Genomic DNA, 17,724 nt, shown 5'->3' with positions numbered 1-17,724 from the left:
GACCAACCACACCCGTACATAGGTTATTATTAAGGTGGGGTTGCCACTACAAAACACATTTTAATGTTAACCCACGCTCCGCCCCCCCCCGCCCTACCCATCTTGGGAGGGAGAATCGGGAATCCATGTACCCCATCAGTCTACATCTGGTAGAAGTGCATACTCAAATAAGACAACATTTTGTAAAATGTTTGCACATTGTGTATCTGAGGCAGAACATGAGAACCAGCTCTGTATTTACCTATATGGATGTGGAAAACTGCCAGAAAAACACATCCCAGGCCGGCCGGAACTCTCGACACCGCAGTTAATCTACAATGCACATTCAATCTGGGGCTGACACACCAGAAGGCACTGTAACACACTCAGATACTGTAGTGGGTCTATAAAGTACAACCTTTATTATCTGACTTCGATTAGACCAACACCCATTGCACTCCATGCCAAACAGCCTGCCAGCGTTATTGATCGAGCTTACTCCCGTCGCGAAAGGTGATCATCTGAGTCACACTCCCTATGCAAGCTCCGTTTACAGACTACCGTACTGCTGGACTGTTCACTTTACTGTACTCTCTAAGTTGTTGTTTTTCAGTGCACTTAAATTTATTAGCATGTTTCTTGTAATTTTAAAGCTGCAGTGTAGTCTGATACAGTTCATTAAGTTGTGATGAGGAAGTGTAAGGGATTCTGACTAAAAGATGGCTAGGATCAGAAAAGGAAATATGTCGTGCGCACAACTAAATATAAGCTACGTGTTCAGCAAAGACATGACAAAAGTGAGTTAGTTACTAAATTAGCCTCAGAAACAGGTGTTGAATTAACCTCAGAAACAAGTGTTGGAGTGACAACCATTAAAGACTGAAAAAAGAACCAAAAAGATATTTAAGTTTTTCTACTATCCGCAGATGGTGAAAAGGCTTTAAAAACTAGAAAAACATTGAAAAAAGTAAAATTTGAGCTCTTTGATGACACTGAGTGGGCTTAGTTTTGTCAGGAAAGATTTAAGATGAACCCACTTTTGGGACCTATCATAAATGAAAAAGCTTTTCAGTTGCATCAAAAACTAGGAGACAATGAAGACAAATTCCAAGTGATGGTTGGCTTCACCGGTGGAAAAATAGCCACGCCATTAGGAAGGTTGCTACTTCAGGTGAAAAACTTCCTGTAGATGACGCAGGTAGGGAGTTTGTTGAAAATTTGAAAAAATAATCTCGGAAAATAAACTGGTAGCTGATCAATTATACAACACTGACGAGACAGGCAAAACTGTTATGACCATAACTTGCCACCATCGAGTGTTTTTTTTTTTTTTTTTCTTTTTTCTTTTCTTTTTTTTCTTTTTAATATGCATTTATTCCAGCTGTTACAAATGTACAAATGTAATGGTCACAGGCTTGGATACAGCCACCAAGTGCTGGCCTGCATGAACAGAACTGTTTCCAATGCGCGTGGTTTTGACACGGAATTTGTCTTTATCGGCTCACAGTGGAGTCTTGGCAAGTCTGTATTTCTTCATGGTAGGATGTCAGAAATAGTTATTATAAATCTCTTTATAGAAATAAAGTGCTGACTGTTAACAACTCACAGTTCGTGTATTTCTGTACCTCATGGACCCAATGACCGCAATAATCCTGACAAAAACCAAGGGTGGGCCACAGCCGAGGATACAAACCTCATAATAGCGTTATAGAAGTGGTGCCTGCACGGCGATTAATTGTGGAAATCCTAGTCCTGAGGAGGTGCAGCAATGTCTGAACTTCCAAGAATTTCCGAGTTCCTGGCATATCTCCAGGGTGAATCAGCAGCAGCAATGTGGATGTCACCGACAACACAGCATCCTCCACTGCTGGAATTCAGGTTAGTCTATCCAAATTTGACTACAATATGAAAGGCAGTGATGGATTTGTAAAATTTTTGCTGTAATAGAGTGATTTTGCTGGCGAACATAAATCAGTATGGTAGAATCTAACATAAGTGACACGGCCAATCTCCAAACCGTTATAAACGATTTGTGTAAAGGGATTCTGTGGTTAAAAACACACAGAAATGAGTGCAGCCTTTCCCAGATTTGTCAAATGATAAACCTTGCAGTGCTGGCCCTATAAACAATTTCTCATTATTACCATCAGAACCAGTGTTTAGCGGTATACCCGAGGAAGATGTAAAAGTTGTTGTTGTTGTTGTTGTTGTTATTGTGGTCTTCAGTCCAGAGACTGGTTTGATGGAGCTCTCCATGCTACTCTATCCCGTGCAGGCCTCTTTATCTCCATGCAACCTACATCCTTCTGAATCTGCTTAGTGTATTAATTCCTTGGTCTCCCTCTATGATTTTTACCCTCCAAACACCCCTCAAATACTAAACTGGTGATCCCTTGATGCCTCAGAATGTGTTCTACCATCCAATACCTTCTTCTAGTAAAGTTGTGCCGCAAATTCCTCTTCTCCCCAATTCCATTCAGTACCTCCTCATTAGTTACATGATCTACCCATCTAATCTTCAGCATTCTTCTGTAGCACCACATTTCGAAAGCTTCTATTCTCTTCTTGTCTAAGCTAGTTATCGTCTATATTTCACTTCCATACATGGCTACACTCCATTCAAATATTTTCAGAAAATACTTCCTGACATTTAAATCTATACTCGCTGTTATATTTCTCTTCTTCAGAAACTCTTTGCCATAGCCAATCTACATTTTATATCCTCCCTACGTTGTTTGTCAGTCATCAGTTATTTTGCTCCCCAAATAATAAAACTCATTTACTACTTTAAGTGTCTCAATTCCTAATCTAATTCCCTCAGCATCACCTGATTTAATTCAACTACATTCCATTATCCTCATTTTGCTTTTGTTGATGTTCATCTTATATCCTTCTTTCAAGGCAATGTCCATTCCGTTCAGCTGCTCTTCCAGATCCTTTGCTGGCTCTGACAGAATTACAATGTCGGCAACAAACCTCAAAGTTTTTATTTCTTCTGCATGGATTTTAATTCCAACCCCAAATTTTTCCTTTTGTTTCCTTTACTGCTTGCTCAATATACAGATTGAATGACAACAGAGAGAGGCTACGACCCTGTCTCACACCCTTAACCACTGCTTCCCTTTGATGCCCCTTGACTCATAACTGATACCTGGTTTCTGTAAAAATGTAAACAGCCTTTTCTCCCTGTATTTTACCCCTGCCACATTTAGAATTAGAGAGAGTATTCCAGCCAACATTGTTGAAAGCTTTCTCTAAGTCTACAAATGCTACAAACAAAGATTTGCCTTTCCTTAGCTTATCTTCTCTTCTAAGATAAGTCGTACGATCAGTACTCCCTTGCGTGTTCCAACATTTCTTTGGAATCGAAACTTATCTCTGAGGTCAGCTTCTACCAGTTTTTCCATTTGTCTGTAAAGAATTCATGTTAGTATTTTTCAACTGTGACTTATTAAACCAATAGTTCGTTAATTTTCACACCTGTCAGCACCTGCTTTCTTTGGGACTGGAATTGTCATACTCTTGAAGTCTGAGGGTATTTCGCCTGTTTCATACATCTTCCTCAGCAGATGGAAGGCTATCAGTAGTTCTAATGGAATGTTGTCTACTCCTGAGGCCTTGTTTCGACTTAGATTGGTTGGTTGGAACGGAGAAGGGACCAAACTACGCGGTCATCAGTCCCTCCGACCTCTGAATAACTAAAACCGATAAAACTTCACACTATAAGAGGGAACTAGAATGGCCATAAAATTACAAACGATTGACAGAGAAGGAAGGAAAAAGACAGAAGAAGAGAGGAGGGAAAGAAAGCGACGAATAACAGAAGCGCGATGGAAGAAGCACAGGTAGACAAGATAAAACAGACCCCATAAGGAAAGGAGTGGGAAGGCAGAGGGCGGGGTTGAACCACCAAGCCTAGTCAAAGCCAGTCCAGTCGGGGCAAAGGGGGGAGCAAGACAGCCCGCCATCCCCTCCACCCAATAATAAGGTTGAAGGTTCCACCCTTAAATAAAGTGATAACACCCCCCCCCCCCCACCCAAAAAAAACACGGAAAAACTGTAAAACGAGATCAGCCGCTGAGGCATTGTAAGCTAACACCAGTGGTAGCGAGTCAGGAAAGCTAAAAGTCCATCACAGTAAGTTGGGACAGTCCAGTAAGAGGTGAACCACAGTCAACATTGATCCACAATGAAAGAAAGAGGGGTCCTCACAATGGAGGAGATAACCATGAGTCGGACACATATGGCCGATGCGGAGCCGGCAAAGGACGACAGAGGCATTACGAGAGGTCCATATGGAGGACCGCCACATAGCTGTAGAATCCTTTATCGCCCTGAGCTTGTTCGGCGAAGAAAGAGCGTACCATTCTGCATTCCAAAGTCCCATACCTGACGACGTAATACGGAGCGAAGATCTATTTCCGGAATGCCAATAACAAGAGATGGGGTGTTAGTAGCCAATTTAGCCAGTTGATCAGCAAGTTCATTGCCAGGGATCCCAACATGGCCTGGGGTCCAAATGAAAACCTCTGAGCATCCACGTTGATCAAGGAGAGAAAGGGAGTCCTGGATAGCTATGACCAACGGGTGGCAAGGGAAGCACTGGCCGATCGTTTGCAAACTGCTCAAGGAGTCACTACAGATAGTGAAGGACAGTCCTGAGCAGAAGAGGACATGGTCCAGTGCGCGCAAGATGGCTACCAATTCTGCATGACAGGCATCTGACAAGGAACAGAGTTCCGTGTGTCTATAGGTGTAAGCATAACCAGTGTGACCAGCAACCATGGAGTCATAGGTATAAATCACTTATGAACCATGGAATGAACTGAGGAGACAGTAGAATTGGTGGTGAAGGGCCTCCGGAGGGACAGAATTCTTTAAACTGATGGAGAGATCAAGACAGAGCTGTGGCCGAGAACGCACCACAGAGGGGTACGTGCATGAGTGGAGAAAAGAGGAGGTAAAGGGAAGTGCTGGAGCTCAGTAAGGAGCGACTGAATGCGGGCAGCCATGGTAAGCGCACATCGTGACCACCATTGCAAGAGGTTGATCTCCGTGCCTGGAGAAAGGAGACCATAATTAGGGTGCTTTTGGGTACAGGGAATGCGGAGTGTGTAAGATATCAGCTGTTGTTGGCGCATAACTCGCAGCGGTGGAATCCCTGCCTCTGCAAGAAGGCTAGTCATGAGGCTAGTCCAGAAGTCACCAGTCGCAAGTAGTACCCCACAATGGTGAATGAGGTTTAGTATCTGCAATGTCGAAGGTGACGCAGAACCATAGACAGAACTCCTGTAGTCTAAACGAGACTGGACCAGCGCTTTGTACAATCACAGTAGAATAGAGGAGTCTGCACCCCAGATGGTACTGCACAGACATCTAAGAACATTGAGACATAACCAGCACGTCCTCTTCAGCTGACGAAGAGGAGGGAGCCATGTCAACCGGGCATCGAAGACCAGACCCCAGAAGCGATGGGTGTCTATCACCTTGAGGGATTTGCCATCGAGGAACAGGTCCGGATGGGGATGGACTCTACGATGACGGCAGAAACGCATGACACATGACTTGGTCATCGAAAACAGAAAACCATGGGAGAGAGCCCAAGATTGCGACCGCTAGATTGCCACCAGCAGACGGTGTTCTGCAGCGCCCACGACAAAGGAAGCGACGTAGATACAAAAATCGTCAGCATACAAAGAGGGGCACACTGTCGGCCAAGCAGCTGCCACCACTACATTAATGGCTACGGGAATGAGAGGGGCACTCCGCATGGAACCCTGTGGAACCTCATTTTCTTGCCGATGGGAAGTGCTGTAGGATAAACCAACTTGGACCCGGAAAGAGCGACAAGAAAGACAGTTACGGATAAAAACATGCAGAGCGACACGAAGGCCCCATTCGTGAAGGGTGGTGAGGATGTGGTGGCGCCAGGTGGTGTCATAGGCTTTATGCAGGTCAAAGAAGACTGCAAAGAGGCGTTGCCGATGGGCAAAAGCCGGCCGGATAGACTCCAGGTGGACCAAGTTACCCACCGTAGAGCGGCCACAGCGAAAACTACCTTGAGTCAATGACAAAAGGGCGCTGGATTCAAGGCTCCAAAACAGCTGCTGACTCACCAGGCATTCAAAGAGCTTGCAGAGAGTATTGGTAAGGCTAATTGGACAGTCGATATCCAACTGAAGAGGTGGCTTCCCAGACTTCAACACCGGCGTAACAATGCTTTCCTGCCACTGGGTAGGAAATATCCCCTCACTCCACAGACGGTTGTAAAGGGTCAGTATACGACGGTGGCCAGCCAAAGATAAGTGTTGGAGCATTTGGTTATGTATCCGATCCGGTCCAGGAGCCGTGTTGGGACAAAGGGCGAGGGCACTGGCGAATTCCCACTCGCTAAATGGGACATTACAAAGCTCCAAGCAGTGAGAAATGAAAGACAGCGCCAGTCGTACCGAGTGCTATTTCAGGAGGAGGAATGTGGGTGGGTACTCAGTCGATGCAGATGCTTGGGCAAAGTGTTGAGCGAAATGCTCTGTGACAAAGTCCGGATGGGTAAGGACAACATCACGCACATAAATTCCTGCAATTCCGATAGGAGGAGGATCGCCAAAAATTCGCCTGTGTTTTGCCCAGACTTCTGAAGACAGGGTGTGCGGTCCTATGGCAGCCACACATCGTTCCCAGCAAATCTGCTCCTGAAATTATATTAGGTAACGGGTCCGGGTACGGAATCGTTTAAAGACCAGAAGGATAGCAGTAGAAGGGTGCTGCTGAAAGTGTTGAAGAGCACGGCAGTGGTCTTTTATAGCCGCAGCAATTTCCGGAGTCCATCAAGGAACCATTTTCTGATGGTGGGAACCTGAGGAAGAATAGATGGCTGAAACAGTTGCGGAAAGAACGGCGGCAGTCAAAGTCTGTATACTCTTCAATGTCGCCACGTGTAGTTCAGGGGGGATGGTAGCAGAGAAGGCACCCCGATCAGCTTTAGAGAAGGCCCACCTGGGAGGGTGACGGAGCAAGATACACTGAAGGAAGGTCAAAACAATCGGGTAATGGACACCCCATTGAATGGAGGGAAGAAGGTGGGGAATGCAGATGGAGAGGTCAATGGCAGAGAAAGTGCCGTGTGCCACACTAAAGTGTGTGGGAGCGCCGTAGACAGACGTAAAGCCCTGCCAGAACATCTTCAACAGTCCTGCCCAGGGCAGTAGTCGTGTGACTACCCCAGAGAGGCTTGTGGGCATTAATGTCCTTGAAGAAGGGTGGTTAGGGCAAGGGATGTGGGCAGCCTGTAGGCAGGAGGTAGAGATTACAGATAGTGATTGGTGTGGCCAGATGGATCACCAGAAGCCCACATGGGGCCAGTTCGGTTCCGACAGAAACCGTGAAACCCACGAAGGGTGGGTGAGTAAAAATTGACAAAATTGGTCTCCTGGAGCGCAATGCAAGCAGCAGAGTAGGAGGAAAGAAGGGGCTGCAACTCCAGGAGGTGACGCAAACACCCATTACAATTCCACTGGAGGATTCTCAAACTGAAGTCCAAATGGGAAGCGAACAGAGCAGAGCCGGTCACACCGCCGAGTCGCCATATTGGCTGGAGGAGGGGAAGGCGGCACCTCAGAGGGTACTGGAGGGACCTTGCCCTTGATCTTGTGTTTCTGCTTCTGCTCTTGTGAAAGAAGAGGAGGGCAGACTGCAGCAAGGTCGGGCACGGAATTACACCTGCCAATCGGCGCCCACTGGCCACGGATCGCACAACCGATGTGGAGCTGCAGATCGCCTTTCAGGGGGATGCCGGGAAGAGGAGCCCCAGGAGGGAGCTCCAGCACCAACGGCTGCCAAAGAAGGAGAGCGCTTGTCCAGTGGGGGAGGGGGAGCAACACCCTCATGGAGGGGCCGCCCACAATCACCACAGGCGGGATCATGGGTGCAGAGGGGAGATGTGTCCAAACCGTCAGCATTTAAAGCATCTCATCGGTGGTGGAATGTAAGGTTTTACATCACACTATACATCACCACTCTGACCTTCTCTGTGAGGGTATCCCCCTCCAAGGCCAGGATCAAGGTGCCTGTATCGGTGTGACTGTTTTTTGGGCCTCATTGTACACGGTGGATAAATGGAACTCTTCGCTGCTCGAGGTTTGCACGAAGCTCCTCGACAGTTTGGAGAAGAAGACCCCAGAGGAAAATGATGCCCTGCACCGAGTTCAAAGATTGGTGGGGTGCGACAGAGACTGGGATGTCACCGAGATGGTGACAAGCACGCAGGGCTTCAGACTGGGCCACAGAAGATGTCTTTATGAGCAAAGAACTGGACCGCATTTTACTGAAGGATACCACTTAGCCATACTTACCTTAGATCGTCTCCACAAAAAACAAATGCTTGGCTGTGGCAAAACTTTCGCCACCTGTCCTGGAACAAACCAGGCACTGAGGAAAAGGTTTCAACCCAAGCCGGCGAGCTTGACCCTCTCCCAGGGGTGGCCAGGGAGGGGAAGGGCAAAGGATCAGAAGAAGGAGTGTCATGTCTTCTATCACTTAGAAATGGCCACAGAATGGCCAGGATCTTGATGCTTTTGTCGCTTCATGTGCAAGGTGTCCGCCCTAGTACCACCCACTCTGACCAGGGGCCCATCCTGCAGGTGCCACCCAGCCACAGCAAGGGCCATCTGGCATGGAAGCCATTGTCAGGAGTTCTGATGTCCCAAAGTGATGAGCATCGACTCCTTGGCATACACGAGGTGTTAACAGCTCAGGTACTAGCAGTGTGATCCCTATGTTGTCAGGGAGCTCAGCCAAGTGGGTACTTAACAGCCCCACCACACTGAGTGGCTACCGTGCTGGTGATGTAGCAGGAAGGGGGCCAGGGTGACGGGGAAAAGGGAGGGGAGGGGGAGCACAGCCTGCACCATTGAAACTAGGTTGGGAGCTCATCCCCAATTGGTGCACACTGAACGGAAAACACTGGGTATGGAGGTCAAACCCCAAGGGGCCCAAAAATGCCGAAAAGGAGATGGAAACAGCAAACTAAACAATAGCACATACCAAAAACAAAGTTGGGAGGATAGCTGGATCGATATAGAGAAGTCCACCAAGAGGGAAGGGAGGGGGGCAGGGAGAAAGGAGCAAGGACAGGGAAGGAGAGGAACAGGGACAGTAATGCAGTCTGTAATAAGGAAGGAGACTGCAAAAGCTCGGGGCCCCATGCGTGCCACACACATACCCACGAAAAGGACTGTGGGCCCCCTGGGGGAGGGGGGGTTCCTACTTAGGTCTTTCAGTGCTCTGTCAAATTCTTCATGCAGTCTCCCATTTCATCTTCATGTCCTATTCCATTTCCATAATATTGCCCTCATGTACATCACCTTTGTATAGACCCTCTATATACTCCTTCCACCTTTCTGCTTTCCCTTCTTTGCTTACAACTGGTTTTCCGTCTGAGCTTTTGATACTCATACAGGTGGTTCTCTTAAATTTTCCTGTAGGCAGTATCTATCTTATCCCTGGTGAAACATGCTTCTACATTCTTACATTTGTCCTCTACCCCTCTCTGCATAGCAATTTTGCCCTTCCTGTCAATCTCATTTTTCAGACATTTGTATTCCTTTTTGCTTTCATCAATTAAATTCAACATCTCTTCTGTTACCCATAGATTTCTACTAGCCCTTGTCTAGTTACCTACTTGATCCTTTGCTGCTTCACTATTTCATTTCTCAAAGCTACCCATTCTTCTTCTACTGTATTTCTTACCCCTGTTCTTGTCAATCGTTCCCTAATGTTCTCTCTTGCACACTCTACAGCCTCTGGTTCTTTCAGTTTATCCAAGTCCCATCTGCTTAAATTCCTACCTTCTTGCAGTTTCTTGGGTTATTTTGGGGGAGGAGACCAGACAGCGAGGTCATCGGTCTCATCAGATTAGGGAAAGATGGGGAAGGAAGTCGGTCGTGCCCTTTCAAAGGAACCATCCCGGCATTTGCCGTGAGGGATTTAGGGAAATCACGGAAAACCTAAATCAGGATGGCCGGACGCAGGAGTGAACCGTCGTCCTCCCGAATGCGAGTCCAGTGTGCTAACCACTGCGCCACCTCGCTCGGTGCAGTTCTTCAGGTTTAGTCTACAGTTCATAACCAATAAATTGCGGTCAGAGTTCACATCTTCCGCTGGAAATGTCATACAATTTAAAACCTGGTTCCTAAATCTCTGTCTTATCATTATATAATCTATCTGAAACCTTCCACTGTTTCCAGGTCTCTTCTATGTATACGACCTTCTTTCATGATTCTTAAACCAAGTGTTTGTTCATTATTAAACCTTCTCCTGCATTACCCACATTTGATTCTGTATTTATAACCCTGTACTAACCTGATCACAAATCCTGTTCCTCTTGCCACCGAACTTGACTAATTCCCACTATATCTAACTCTAACCTATCCATTTCCCTTTTCAAATTTTCCAACTTACCTACCCGAGTCCTTAATCGGGCATTCCACTCTCCAATCCATAGAATACCTGTTGTGTTTCTGCTGACAATTACGTCCTGCTGAGTAGTCCCCACCTGGACATCCGAATGGGGGACTATTTTACCAGTGGAATATTTTGCCCAAGATTATGCCATCATTAACCATACAGTAGAGCTGCATGCCCTTGGGAAAAATTACAGTTGCAGTTTCCCCTTGCTTTCAGCCGTTCGCAGTACCAACACAGCAAGGCTGTTTTGGTTGATGTTACAATGAGGCACACAAGCCTCTCCACCTCCTCCACAGTTCATGGAGGAGGATATAAAAGTGTTCTTTTGTAAACTCGAAGGAGCTGCCGTGTTGGGTTCGTGGACTGGTTCAGATAAATTAGCAGTTACTCAATTAAGAATTCAGGGAGCTGCATAAAATTTTATCAGCATGGAGCCGACTTGCGTAAAATCAAAAGATAACAGTAAATTCAAAGGGACAGTTGTTCAGAGATTCAAACGCAAAAATGCTATCAGATTTTACACAGCGCAACCTCCATAGTCCGCAAATGCAATGGGGCGAATCTATTGAGCAGTTTGCCAATAGAATTCAAAACATTAATGCTCAAACATATGAGCTTGTTGAAGAAAAGAATGAGAATCAGATTCAATTGTTCAAAGCCGATCAGAGAGTTTTAAATACGTTCATCCACAGGTTGTATGGCAAGGAAGTAAGCAAAGCAGTCAGACTGCCGCGAAATAAGACCTTTTAGGATGCAATAGAAGTAGGTGTTGGCATCATGGAAGCATTAGACGGCTGAATGACACATGAAAAGAAGAGTGTCGAGTATTCAATGCCAATACTGAATGTTACAGATGTTACAAGCCTGGGCATAAATGTAAAGACTGTAAGTAGAAACAAATTAGCTACAATTGTGGGATGCAGGGCCACATATCGAGAGATTATAACAATAAAAGGAAGAGCAATAGGAGCAACAGACAACTGGGCAGATCGTTAAAAGAGTACGGGGACATATGTGCCAGCACACCATCCACTCCCTGGCCGGGACAGCTCCACCAAAAATCAGATCGACAATGACTTTGTGATAGGTGCTGTGTGTAGCGGATGACAGATCAAGCTGCTTATTGACACAGGAGCACAGACCACATTAATGTGGTGTTACACTGTCAAAAGTGACAAGTGAAGACCTTCACAGCTAAAGGTGGGCAGGTTAAACAGCGGAAAGTTACATAACTACAGAGCAACTGACGTAGAATTATGTTTAGGCCAAGAAAAATACACAGCGAGAGTGCAAGTAGTTACAAACAATGAAACATGTTACAACGGTATTCTTGAGTTTCATTTCTTGTTCACTAATGGGGCAGAGATATTTGTGCAGATAGAAAGATCAGACTAGGTCATAGAAATTACAACCTAGGAAATCATTCTTCAGATCACACTCGAAGGAGTAGCAACACTGACATCGTGGGATCGATCAATCCAACCGATGAATCATTTCCAACCCTCTGAGCCAATGTACAGGTTGATCAGCCACAGCAAATTCCCCAGGGAGCAGGAAACACAATCCATGTCGAAGACACCCCGATGCAAAGAGGGGACTCTGTTATTGACCGAGCTGTCAGATAAATGTGAGTTACTGGACAAAATGCATCGTTATGTTGCCAGAAGCATTGGCGTAGCTGCCTTGGCGAGACAGAATGCAGCTACAGTCCCAGTAACAATAACAACCATTAACAATGAGGATGTTGTATTGCCACAAGAAACGAAAGTTGCTGAAGCTTAAGTAAAAGTGATGTACTGTTTCCAGATGAAGTTGCAAATGTTGCAGTTATGTAGACAGATTTTTATAGTGGTATCGAAAACTTGCAGTCAGGAGTCAAAACTAAAGAACAAGATTTGGCAAAAAATAGAAAATTTGACAGTTGAAGAGCAGAAGATTTTAGCACCTGTTTTATTGAAGTATGCAGACCATATCCGAGAGCATTCAAATTTACCAGTCATTCATGTGGTTCAGCATTATATACATACTGGAAATGCAGTACCAATCACTCAGAGACCTTACAGAATAGCATTCAGTCGAAGAGAGATGTTAGAAGAAATAGTTGAAGAACAACTGGAAGGTACCAGTTAGTTGAATGTAGTCAATTACAGTCATTGGAAAAGGAATGGACAAGGTACAGGGACACAGTACTAGAAGTGGCTAAAGAATGTCTTGGAACAGTAGTGTGTAAAGGTAGGATGAAGCAAACAGCTTGGTGGAATGACACAGTCAAGGCAACCTGTAAAAGGAAAAAAGAAGGCATATCAAAAATGGCTACATACTAGAACTCAGGTAGACAGAGAAAGTTATGTTGAAGAAAGAAACAAAGCCAAACAGATAATTGCAGCATCCAAGAAGAAATCTTGGGTAGACTTTGGAAACAGGTTGGAGACTGAGTCAAGCTGCTGGAAAACCATTCTGGAGTGTAATTAGTAGTCTTCGAAAGGGAGGTAAGAAGGAAATGACAAGAATTTTGGACAGGTCAGGAAAACTGCTGGTGAATCCTGTTGATGCCTTGGGCAGATGGAGGGAATATTTTGATGGGTGAAAATACAATCAGTAATGTTTCACAGAATGAGATTTTCACTCTGCAGCAGAGTGTGCGCTGATATGAAACTTCCTGGCAGATTAACTCGAACTCGGGACCTTTGCCTTTTGCGGTCAAGTGCTCTAAGATCTGAGCTACCGAAGCACGATTCACGTCTGGTCCTCACAGCTCTACTTCTGCCAGTATCTCGTCTCCTACCTTCCAAACTTCGCAGGAGAGCTTCTGTAAAGTTTGGAAGGTAGGAGACGAGATACTGGCAGAAGTAAAGCTGTGAGGACCGGGCGTGAGTCGTGCTTCGGTAACTCAGATGGTAGAGCACTTGCCCGCGAAAGGCAAAGGTCCCAAGTTCGTCTCGTACCTTCCAAACTTCGCAGGAGAGCTTCTGTAAAGTTTGGAAGGTAGGAGACGAGATACTGGCAGAAGTAAAGCTGTGAAGACCGGGCGTGAGTCGTGCTTCGGTAACTCAGATGGTAGAGCACTTGCCCGCGAAAGGCAAAGGTCCCAAGTTCGAGTCTCGGTTGGGCACACAGTTTTAATCTGCCAGGAAGTTTCAGTAATGTTTCAGATTTCGATGTGCAATGGGATAGGAATGATGATGGAAATAGAATCACATTTGAGGAAGTGGAGAAAATGGTCAATAGATTGCAGTGCAATAAAGCGGCTGGGGTGGATGAAATTAAGTCGGAGCTCATCAAATACAGTGGAATGTCATGTCTTAAATGGCTACACAGGATAATTGAAATGGCGTGGGAGTCGGGACAGGTTCCATGAGACTCGACGAAAGCAGTTATCACACTGATCTTTAAACATGGAAACATAAAAGATTGTAACAAGTACAGAGGTATCTCTTTAATCAGCGTTGTGGGTAAAATCTTCTCAGGTACTGTTGAAAGGGCAAGTATTAGTTGAGGACAAATTGGATGAAAATCAGTGTGGGTTTAGGCCTCTTAGAGGTTGTCGGGACCAAATCTTTAGCTTACGGCAAATAACGGAGAAGTGTTACGAGTGGAACAGGGAATTGTATCTATGCTTTATAGATCTAGAAAACGCATATGACCGGGTTCCTAGGCGGAAGTTATTGTCTGTTCTACGAGATTATGGAATAGGAGGCAAACTTTTGCAAGCAATTAAAGGTCTTTACATAGATAGTCACGCAGCAGTTAGAGTTGACGGTAAATTGAGTTCATGGTTCAGAGTAATGTCAGGGGTAAGACAAGGCTGCAACCTGTCTCCACTGTTGTTCATATTATATATGGATCATATGTTGAAAACAATAGACTGGCTGGGTGAGATTAAGATACGTGAACACAAAATAAGCAGTCTTGCATACGCTGATGACTTAGTTGTGATGGCAGATTCGATTGAAAGTTTGCAAAGTAACATATCAGAGCTAGATCAGAAATGTGAGGACTATGGTATTAAGATTAGCTTCTCCAAAACAAAAGTAGTGTCAGTGGGAAAGAGATATAAACGGATTGAGTGCCAAATAGGAGGAACAAAGTTAGAACAGGTGGACAGTTTCAAGTACTTAGGATGCATATTCTCACAGGATGGCAACATACTGAAAGAACTGGAAGCGAGGTGTAGCAAAGCTAATGCAGTGAGTGCTCAGCTATGATCTACTCTCTTCTGCAAGAAGGAAGTCAGTACCAAGACTAATATATCTGTGCACCGTTCAATCTTTCGACCAACTTTGTTGTATGGGAGCGAAAGCTGGGTGGATTCAGGTTACCTTATCAACAGGATTGAGGTCATGGATATGAAAGTAGCTAGGATGATTGCAGGTACTGGTAGATGGGAACAATGGCAGGAGGGTGTCCACAATGAGGAAATCAAAGAAAAACTGGGAATGAACTCTATAGATGTAGCAGTCGGGGCGAACAGGCTTAGATGGTGGGGTCATGTTACACACATGGGAGAAGCAAGGTTACCCAAGAGACTCATGGGTTCAGCAATAGAGGGTAGGAGGAGTCGGGACAGACCAAGGAGAAGGTACCTGGATTCGGTTAAGAATGATTTTGAAGTAATAGGCTTAACATCAAAAGAGGCACCAATGTTAGCACTGAATAGGGGATCATGGAGGAATTTTATAAGGGGGACTATGCTCCAGACTGAACGCTGATGATGTCAACTGGAAGCCAGAATTACAGAATCAAGAGGTCCTGCAGATCCACCAGGGTGTCCACTGGTTGTCAGTGTTAAGAAGAAATCTGTTTCTGGAGAATCACAGTTCCGTGTTTGCATGGATTACTGTGCTCTGAATGCAGTAACCACACCAGAAATTTACCCTTACCGAAGCTGGTAGAAACCCTGGATTACTTTGGCATATGCCGAATTTTTTTGGTTTGTGATCTAACAAGTGGATATCATCAGCTCCTGATAGATTCCGTTTTATGAGGGCTCACACCACCACAAGCCCTCGTATACCTCGATGGCGTAATAATTTTCAGCAAAAACACGAAGCAGCGTACTGAGAGACTTCGAGCAGTTTTCGAGTGCATAAGAAGCGCAAATCTGTTCTTGTCAATAGATTTGTGTCATTTTGCAGAAAATTAAGTGAACTACCTCGGATATGGACTAATGAAGGTGACCATCCTGATCCAAAATTAATTGACACTGTCAAGAATTTTCCAGAACAATAAAATTTATAGGAATTACAATCATTCTTGCGATTAGCAAATTTCTATTTGCGTTTCGAACTTAAAACTGCCCTACCCACAACTCCAGTGTTAGCCTATCCAGGTTTCAGCAAGTCCATTCTTTCAACAGATGCTACAAACTTTGCTGTTGGTGCTATTTTGTCTCAATAAATTGATGGCCACGAACATCCAATATCATCTGCTTCCGGACAATTAAACAAAGCAGAATGTAATTACACTACAACAGAGAGGGAGCTTCGTGCTTCAGTTTTCGGTATAACACGTAACAGATTGTTTTTGACGGGAAGAGAATTCACAGACAGTGCAGCACTTAAATGGCTATTGAGCTTAATAAGACCCAAGTTTCGGATTAACAAGGTGGGCTTTGAGACTGAGTGAGTTTCAGTTTAAAGTTATTCATTGACCTGGAAAATTACACGTAAATGCTGATGCGAAGAAGTGAAGGGTGCGCGTTTGTGTTACAATAAGCCGAGAGGATGAGTTTAAAGCAGCTCAGGTGGACGATCCACAATGCAAAATGTGAAAAAAATGACCAATGTTTTGTTGAACCAGATGGACTGCTCAACAAGATCACTAGCAAAGGAAACTGACGAATTGTTCCGGGAAGCAAGAGAAAGCAAATCATGACAGAACGACATGATTCTTTATTGTCTGGACACTGCAGTAAAAAGGCAACAAACATTAAGATAGCTGAGCTATAATGGTGACCAAGACGTAAACCTGACATTTCTGAGTTTGTTTCAGAACATGATTACTGGAACAAATGGAATAATTTGGGCAAAACTAAATACGGATCACGCAGCAGTGGCCAAAAGATTGAAAAAGATCAGTATTCATCCCCATTCCAAAGAAGAGAAGTTCTAAAGAATGCTCAGATTACCGAACAATTGCACTTATATCACGTGCTAGCAAAGCCATGTTAAAAATCTAACAAAATAGACTTTGCCAATATCTAGATCGAGAGCTACCTGAAGAACAAGCTGGATTTAGGAAAGGAAGAGGAACTAGAGATCAAATTGCTAACATTCGGTGGATTATGGTAAAAGCAAGAGAATTCCAGAGAGATGTGTACCTCTGCTTTATTGACTACGCCAAAGCCTTTGACTGTGTCGATCACAACAAATTATGGAACGTACTGAAAAACATGGGTGTACCAGATCACCTCATTCATCTAATACAGAGTTTATACCTTGACCAAGAAGCCACGGTCAGAACTATGTATGGAACAACGAAATGGATAAAGATTCAGAAAGGGGTCCGGCAAGGCTGCATACTGTCACCGTACTTATTCAATCTGTATGCAGAACATGTTATGAGGAATGCGAGGCTAGATGAAGGAGAAACAGGAATTAAAATAGCTGGAATAAATGTAAACAACCTCAGGTACGCGGATGATACGATCCTGTTGGCAGAAAGTGAAGAAGAATTGAGAACATTCTTGCTAAAGGTGAAAGACGAAAGCGGAAAGGCCGGTCTTAGGCTGAATGTGAAGAAAACGAAAATTATGGCAACTACACCTACCAATTCGTGGGAAATAGCAGGAGAAATCATGGAGGTAGTGACCACATTCAGTTATCTTGGTTCCCATATATCTGCTGATGGCGACTGCACCCACGAAACCCGGAGACGCCTGTTGCTCGGTAGACAGGCGATGTCAAACCTTGACAAGGTTATAAGGTCCAGAGATATAACACTAGCAACAAAGATCCGTATTGTGAGGGCTATGGTCTTTCCAGTTGTGATGTATGGATGTGAGACCTGGACCATTAGAAAGGCTGAACAGCGAAGAATTGACTCCTTCGAATTGTGGTGTTGGAGGAAACTTAGAGTTCCATGGACTGCAAAGAGAACCAACAGAGCAAATAAAACCAGATTTCTCCCTGGGAAGTCTAATGTTAAAACAAAAGCTGACCTACTTTGGGCACGCAATGCGAAGGCATGCCTCGCTGGAAAAAACATTAATGCTGGGGAAGATTGAAGGAACTAGAAGAAGAGGACGTCAGAGGATGAGATTGATCGATGGCATCACAGAAG

At 44.8% G+C, this 17,724-nt stretch overlaps 1 protein-coding gene across 2 annotated transcripts in view; it reads right to left on the bottom strand.

Moving 5' to 3' along the window:
* Positions 1 to 17,724, bottom strand: part of LOC124619351 (ATP-dependent DNA helicase DDM1-like) — a 137,730-nt gene that overhangs the window by 56,140 nt on the left and 63,866 nt on the right. The gene's annotated exons all lie outside the window — the stretch shown is intronic.

Source organism: Schistocerca americana, chromosome 6, assembly GCF_021461395.2.
Source record: "Schistocerca americana isolate TAMUIC-IGC-003095 chromosome 6, iqSchAmer2.1, whole genome shotgun sequence".
Classification (NCBI taxonomy): domain Eukaryota; kingdom Metazoa; phylum Arthropoda; class Insecta; order Orthoptera; family Acrididae; genus Schistocerca; species Schistocerca americana.
The sequence above is the reverse complement of the archived record's forward strand: the minus strand, read 5'-3'. Positions and strand labels throughout refer to the sequence as shown.